This window comes from Petromyzon marinus, chromosome 43 (assembly GCF_048934315.1).
Source record: "Petromyzon marinus isolate PM22_M1 ecotype Great Lakes invasive population chromosome 43, UKy_Petmar_22M1.pri1.0, whole genome shotgun sequence".
In the NCBI taxonomy this organism is placed as follows: domain Eukaryota; kingdom Metazoa; phylum Chordata; class Hyperoartia; order Petromyzontiformes; family Petromyzontidae; genus Petromyzon; species Petromyzon marinus.
In genome coordinates, this window is record NC_133709.1 from 17,105,082 (window position 1) to 17,111,081 (window position 6,000).

Below are 6,000 nucleotides of genomic sequence, written 5' to 3' on the forward strand. Positions count from 1 at the left end.
CTACAGTCCACCGCTACAGTCCACCGCTAGAGTCCACCGCTAGAGTCCACCGCTACAGTTCACCGCTACAGTTCACCGCTATAGTCCACCGCTACAGTCCACCGCTACAGTCCACCGCTACAGTTCACCGCTACAGTTCACCGCTAGAGTCCACCGCAAGAGTTCACCGCTACAGTCCACCGCTACAGTTCACCGCTACAGTCCACCGCTACAGTTCACCGCTAGAGTTCACCGCTACAGTTCACCGCTACAGTTCACCGCTAGAGTTCACCGCTACAGTCCACCGATAGAGTCCACCGCTAGAGTCCACCGCTAGAGTGCACCGCTACAGTCCACCGCTACAGTCCACCGCTACAGTCCACCGCTAGAGTTCACCGCTACAGTTCACCACTACAGTCCACCGCTACAGTCCACCGCTACAGTTCACCGCTAGTTCACCGCTACAGTCCACCGCTACAGTCCAACGCTAGAGTCCACCGCTACAGTCCACTGCTACAGTCCACCACTACAGTTCACCGCTACAGTCCACCACTACAGTCCACCGCTAGAGTCCACCGCTAGAGTTCACCGCTAGAGTTCACCGCTAGAGTCCACCGCTAGAGTTCACCGCTAGAGTCCACCGCTAGAGTCCACCGCTACAGTTCACCGCTAGAGTTCACCGCTACAGTCCACCGCTACAGTTCACCGCTAGAGTCCACCGCTACAGTCCACCGCTACAGTTCACCGCTACAGTTCACCGCTACAGTCCACCGCTACAGTCCACCGCTACAGTCCACCGCTACAGTTCACCGCTAGAGTCCACCGCTAGAGTCCACCGCTAGAGTTCACCACTAGAGTCCACCGCTACAGTCCACCGCTACAGTTCACCGCTACAGTTCACCGCTACAGTCCACCGCTACAGTCCACCGCTACAGTCCACCGCTACAGTCCACCGCTACAGTTCACCGCTACAGTCCACCGCTACAGTCCACCGCTACAGTTCACCGCTACAGTCCACCGCTCCAGTTCACCGCTACAGTCCACCGCTACAGTCCACCGCTAGAGTTCACCGCTACAGTTCACCGCTACAGTCCACCGCTAGAGTTCACCGCTACAGTCCACCGCTACAGTCCACCGCTACAGTCCACCGCTACAGTCCACCGCTACAGTACACCGCTACAGTCCACCGCTAGAGTCCACCGCTACAGTTCACCGCTACAGTTCACCACTAGAGTCCACCGCTAGAGTCCACCGCTACAGTCCACCGCTACAGTTCACCGCTACAGTTCACCGCTACAGTCCACCGCTACAGTTCACCGCTAGAGTTCACCGCTACAGTTCACCGCTAGAGTCCACCGCTAGAGTTCACCGCTACAGTCCACCGCTACAGTTCACCGCTACAGTCCACCGCTACAGTTCACCGCTAGAGTTCACCGCTACAGTTCACCGCTACAGTTCACCGCTACAGTTCACCGCTAGAGTTCACCGCTACAGTCCACCGATAGAGTCCACCGCTAGAGTCCACCGCTAGAGTCCACCGCTACAGTCCACCGCTACAGTCCACCGCTACAGTTCACGCTACAGTCCACCGCTACAGTCCACCGCTACAGTCCACCGCTAGAGTTCACCGCTACAGTTCACCGCTACAGTCCACCGCTAGAGTCCACCGCTACAGTCCACCGCTACAGTTCACCGCTACAGTTCACCGCTACAGTCCAACGCTAGAGTCCACCGCTACAGTCCACCGCTACAGTCCACCACTACAGTTCACCGCTACAGTCCACCGCTACAGTCCACCGCTAGAGTCCACCGCTAGAGTTCACCGCTAGAGTCCACCGCTAGAGTTCACTGCTAGAGGAATACACCACTAGAGCCCGCCGCTAGAGTCAACCACGTGGGAGTGTAGAGTCTATAGTATCACTCACCAGACTATAGCATCCACCACCAGTCTATAGTATCACTCACCAGTCTATAGTATCCACCGACAGTCTATAGTATCACTCACCAGTCTATAGTATCACTCACCAGACTATAGTATCACTCACCAGTCTATAGCATCACCAGTCTATAGTATCCACCACCAGTCTATAGTATCACTCACCAGACTATAGTATCACTCACCAGTCTATAGTATCACCAGTCTATAGTATCCACCACCAGTCTATAGTATCACTCACCAGTCTATAGTATCACTCACCAGTCTATAGTATCACTCACCAGACTATAGTATCACCAGTCTATAGTACCACCAGTCTATAGTACCACCAGTCTATAGTATCACCAGTCTATAGTATCACTCACCAGTCTATAGTATCACCAGTCTATAGTACCACCAGTCTATAGTACCACTCACCAGTCTATAGTACCACCAGTCTATAGTACCACCAGTCTATAGTACCACCAGTCTATAGTATAACCAGTCTATAGTATCACTCACCAATCTATAGTACCATCAGTCTATAGTACCACTCACCAGTCTATAGTACCACCATTCTATAGTATCACCAGTCTATAGTATCACCAGTCTATAGTATCACCAGTCTATAGTATCACCAGTCTATAGTATCACCAGTCTATAGTATCACTCACCAGTCTATAGTACCACCAGTCTATAGTATCACTCACCAGTCTATACTATCACCAGTCTATAGTATCACCAGTCTATAGTATCACTCACCAGTCTATACTATCACCAGTCTATAGTATCACCAGTCTATAGTATCACCAGTCTATAGTATCACCAGTCTATAGTATCACCAATCTATAGTATCACTCACCAGTCTATAGTACCACCAGTCTATAGTATCACCAGTCTATAGTATCACCAGTCTATAGTATCACTCACCAGTCTATAGTATCACCAGTCTATAGTATCACCAGTCTATAGTACCACCAGTCTATAGTATCACCAGTCTATAGTACCACCAGTCTATAGTACCACCAGTCTATAGTATCACTCACCAGTCTATAGTACCACCAGTCTATAGTACCACCAGTCTATAGTACCACCAGTCTATAGTACCACCAGTCTATAGTATCACCGTTCTATAGTATCACCAGTCTATAGTACCACCAGTCTATAGTACCACCAGTCTATAGTATCACCAGTCTATAGTATCACCAGTCTATAGTATCACTCACCAGTCTATAGTATCACTCACCAGTCTATAGTACCACCAGTCTATAGTACCACTCACCAGTCTATAGTACCACCAGTCTATAGTACCACCAGTCTATAGTATCACCAGTCTATAGTATAACCAGTCTATTGTACCACCAGTCTATAGTATCACCAGTCTATAGTACCACCAGTCTATAGTATCACCAGTCTATAGTATCACCAGTCTATAGTATCACTCACCAGTCTATAGTATCACCAGTCTATAGTATCACTCACCAGTCTATACTATCACCAGTCTATAGTATCACCAGTCTATAGTATCACCAGTCTATAGTACCACCAGTCTATAGTACCACCAATCTATAGTACCACCAGTCTATAGTATCACCAGTCTATGGTATCACCAGTCTATAGTATCACCAGTCTATAGTATCACTCACCAGTCTATAGTACCACCAGTATATAGTATCATCAGTCTATAGTATCACTCACCAGTCTATAGTATCACCAGTCTATAGTACCACCAGTCTATAGTATCACTCACAAGTCTATAGTATCACCAGTCTATAGTACCACTCACCAGTCTATAGTATCACTTACCAGTCTATAGTATCACCAGTCTATAGTATCACTCACCAGTCTATAGTACCACCAGTCTATAGTACAACCAGTCTATAGTATCACCAGTCTATAGTATCACCAGTCTATAGTACCACCAGTCTATAGTATCACCAGTCTAGTATCACCAGTCTATAGTATCACTCACCAGTCTATAGTATCACCAGTCTATTGTATCACCAGTCTATAGTACCACTCACCAGTCTATACTATCACCAGTCTATAGTACCACCAGTCTATAGTACCACCAGTCTATAGTATCACTCACCAGTCTATAGTATCACTCACCAGTCTATAGTATCACCAGTCTATAGTATCACCAGTCTATAGTATCACTCACCAGTCTATAGTACCACCAGTCTATAGTACCACCAGTCTATAGTATCACCAGTCTATAGTATCACCAGTCTATAGTATCACCAGTCTATAGTATCACTCACCAGTCTATAGTACCACCAGTCTATAGTATCACTCACCAGTCTATAGTACCACCAGTCTATAGTATCACTCACCAGTCTATAGTACCACCAGTCTATAGTACCACCAGTCTATAGTATCACTCACCAGTCTATAGTACCACTCACCAGTCTATAGTATCACTCACCAGTCTATAGTACCACCAGTCTATAGTATCACCAGTCTATAGTATCACCAGTCTATAGTATCACCAGTCTATAGTATCACTCACCAGTCTATAGTATCACCAGTCTATAGTATCACTCACCAGTCTATAGTACCACCAGTCTATAGTATCACTCACCAGTCTATAGTACCACCCACCAGCTGTGAGTCTTCCCCAACGCTGGCAGGGAAGCGGCTTGGGCCTTCGGCTTGGGCCTTCGGCGGCTCGCCGACTTGGCCACTGCCGGAACGGGAACCCGCAAGTCACCGAGACAGAAATCCAGTAGAATCACCGATCGATTATGATCGATGGGTTGATGATCGATGATTATGAATCGGCTCAAGGAGTGATCGGGATCGAGTTTCAGCTCGGAGCCGGCCGCTGCTACCGCTGATGACGATGACGATGCCACGACGCAGTGACGTCACTGTCCCCCCCCCGTGTACCCCCCCTCCTCCCCCTTGCCAGGTCCGAGGGTTAAAAAACCTCTAGGGCACCCCAACTCCTTCAGCTGGGTGAGAGCAGGGAATCGATTTCGTCTATTGGAGGTGTGGAATCGATGTGTGGGCGATCCGGGGTTGGGGGAGGCTCCACCCACCCCATCTCGGTCCGCCTGGGTAGTTGGGAGAGGGAGCGAAGCTCACAACAATGAGCGCGAGCGCCGGGCCGATAAAGCGCAGTGGGTTGTTGGCGTCTTAGTCGGTCAAACCCACGGCACCTGCTGGGTCTGTCCCGTGATCTCCTCTTCCTGCACCTAGCCTGGCACAGCAGTCATCCCATAACACCTGGGTCTGTCCCGTGACCTCCTGCACCTAGCCTGGCACAGCAGTCATCCCATAGCACCTGAGTCTGTCCCGTGACCTCTTCCTGCACCTAGCCTGGCACAGCAGTCATCCCATAACACCTGGGTTTGTCCCGTGACCTCCTCCTGCACCTAGCCTGGCACAGCAGTCATCCTATAGCACCTGGGTTTGTCCCGTAACCTCCTCCTGCACCTAGCCTGGCACAGCAGTCACGCTTACGGCACCTGCTGGGTCTGTCCCGTGACCTCCTGCACCTAGCCTGGCACAGCAGTAAAACCCACGGCGCTCGGGTCTGTCACGTGACAGACCCAGGTATAGTTTTATTTAAGGTACAAATACAAATAAACTAAACTTAGATTTTATAGCTCAACGAAAGTGGCTCATCACGTGGACATTCATAGCAGCGAATACTCTAAACGCACTTTTTATTTGTCTATTTCATTTCGAGTGATGTGTTTACCTTGCCTGTACTTAGCACTCATTTAGTGTTGGTAAGTTGTGTTTGTTGTTGTTGTGACGTTCGGACCTCGTGCTCCTCCTGGTCATCTGTGAAGAAGAGCTTTATAGCTCATCGGATTCCTCCAGGATAAATGAATATAGGAACTCCTCGACTTACGAACGAGTTGGGTTCGAGAAGTCTGTTCGTAAGTCGATTTGTTCGTAAGTCCAACTTTACTCCTGTCGATTCAAAACGTGTTGTACGGCATGTACACTAAACACGGGGAAGGGCTTTAAAAGTTGTCTAGCCTTCTGTAGATGTAGGAACCACTGGTTCTTCATGTTCTGTAGATGTAGATGCCACTGGTTCTTCATCTTCTGCAGATGCCACTGGTTCTTCACGTTCTACAGATGTAGAT

At 49.0% G+C, this 6,000-nt stretch overlaps 1 protein-coding gene across 8 annotated transcripts in view; it reads right to left on the reverse strand.

The window, feature by feature from the left end:
- The window catches only part of ARFGAP1 (ARF GTPase activating protein 1), a 49,922-nt gene extending 45,140 nt beyond the window's left edge, over nt 1-4,782 (reverse strand). For 6 of the 8 annotated variants that reach the window (XM_076073877.1, XM_076073875.1, XM_076073874.1 and 3 more), the window contains exon 1: nt 4,479-4,782. The gene's annotated coding sequence lies outside the window, so the exon portion shown is untranslated. Of the gene's footprint in view, nt 1-2,212; nt 2,240-4,478 lie in introns of those variants that run through there. The other 2 variants (XM_076073870.1, XM_076073871.1) reach the window with 2 other exon arrangements.
- Nucleotides 4,783-6,000: the final 1,218 nt, after the last annotated feature.